Genomic DNA, 2,411 nt, shown 5'->3' with positions numbered 1-2,411 from the left:
GGATGATAGTAATTGACTGAAACAGGACATTGATAGTTTAGCAGAATGGACAGAGAGTCAGGATGATAGTAATTGACTGAAACAGGACATGGATTGTTTAGCAGAATGGACAGACAGTCAGGATGATAGTAATTGACTGAAACAGGACATTGATAGTTTAGCAGAATGGACAGAGAGTCAGGATGATAGTAATTGACTGAAAGAGGACATGGATAGATTAGCAGAATGGACAGACAGTCAGGATGATAGTAAATGACTGAAACAGGACATTGATAGTTTAGCAGAATGGACAGAGGATCAGGATGATAGTAATTGACTGAAAGAGGACATTGATAGTTCAGCATATTGGACAGACAGTCAGGATGATAGTAATTGACTGAAACAGGCCATTGATAATTTAACAGAATGGACAGAAAGTCAGGATGATAGTAATTGACTGAAACAGGACATTGATAGTTTAGCAGAATGAACAGAGGATCAGGATGATAGTATTTGACTGAAACAGGACATCGATAGGTTAGCAGAATGCACAGACAGTCAGAATAATAGTATTTGACTGAAACAGGACATTGATAGTTTAGCAGAATGGAAAGACAGTCAGGATGATAGTAATTGATTGAAACAGGACATGGATAGTTTAGCCGAATGGACAGACAGTCAGGATGATAGTAATTGATTGAAACAGGACATGGATAGTTTAGCAGAATGGACAGACAGTCAGGATGATAGTAATTGACTGGAACAGGACATTGATAGGTTAGCAGAATGGACAGAGGATCAGGATGATAGTATTTGACTGAAACAGGACATTGATAGGTTAGCAGAATGCACAGACAGTCAGGATGATAGTATTTGACTGAAACAGGACATTGATAGGTTAGCAGAATGGACAGAGGATCAGGATGATAGTATTTGACTGAAACAGGACATTGATAGGTTAGCAGAATGGACAGACAGTCAGGATGATAGTAATTGACTGAAACAGGACATTGATAGTTTAGCAGAATGGACAGAGAGTCAGGATGATAGTAATTGACTGAAACAGGACATGGATAGTTTAGCAGAATGGACAGACAGTCAGGATGATAGTAATTGACTGAAACAGGACATTGATAGTTTAGCAGAATGGACAGAGAGTCAGGATGATAGTAATTGACTGAAACAGGACATGGATAGATTAGCAGAATGGACAGAAAGTCAGGATGATAGTAACTGACTGAAACAGGACATTGATAGTTTAGCAGAATGGACAGAGGATCAGGATGATAGTAATTGACTGAAACAGGACATTGACAGTTCAGCAGAATGGACAGACAGTCAGGATGATAGTAATTGACTGAAACAGGCCATTGATAATTTAACAGAATGGACAGAAAGTCAGGATGATAGTAATTGACTGAAACAGGACATTGATAATTTAACAGAATGGACAGACAGTCAGGATGATAGTAATTGACTGAAACAGGACATTGACAATTTAACAGAATGGACAGACAGTCAGGATGATAGTAATTGACTGAAACAGGACATTGATAATTTAACAGAATGGACAGACAGTCAGGATGATAGTAATTGACTGAAACAGGACATTGATAGTTTAGCAGAATGGACAGACAGTCAGGATGATAGTAATTGACTGAAACAGGACATTGATAGTTTAGCAGAATGGACAGACAGTCAGGATGATAGTAATTGACTGAAACAGGACATTGATAATTTAACAGAATGGACGGACAGTCAGGATGATAGTAATTGACTGAAACAGGACATTGATAGTTTAGCAGAATGGACAGACAGTCAGGATGATAGTAATTGACTGAAACAGGAGATTGATAATTTAACAGAATGGACAGACAGTCAGGATGATAGTAATTGACTGAAACAGGACATTGATAATTTAACAGAATGGACGGAGAGTCAGGATGATAGTAATTGACTGAAACAGGACATTGATAGTTTAGCAGAATGGACAGACAGTCAGGATGATAGTAATTGACTGAAACAGGGCATGGATAGTTTAGCAGAATGGACAGACAGTCAGGATGATAGTAATTGACTGAAACAGGACATTGATAATTTAACAGAATGGACGGGACAGTCAGGATGATAGTAATTGACTGAAACAGGACATTGATAGTTTAGCAGAATGGACAGACAGTCAGGATGATAGTAATTGACTGAAACAGGACATTGATAGTTTAGCAGAATGGACAGACAGTCAGGATGATAGTAATTGACTGAAACAGGACATTGATAATTTAACAGAATGGACAGACAGTCAGGATGATAGTAATTGACTGAAACAGGACATTGATAGTTTAGCAGAATGGACAGACAGTCAGGATGATAGTAATTGACTGAAACAGGGCATGGATAGTTTAGCAGAATGGACAGACAGTCAGGATGATAGT

Source organism: Heterodontus francisci, unplaced genomic scaffold, assembly GCF_036365525.1.
Source record: "Heterodontus francisci isolate sHetFra1 unplaced genomic scaffold, sHetFra1.hap1 HAP1_SCAFFOLD_276, whole genome shotgun sequence".
In the NCBI taxonomy this organism is placed as follows: domain Eukaryota; kingdom Metazoa; phylum Chordata; class Chondrichthyes; order Heterodontiformes; family Heterodontidae; genus Heterodontus; species Heterodontus francisci.
Note: the sequence above shows the minus strand (reverse complement) of the source record.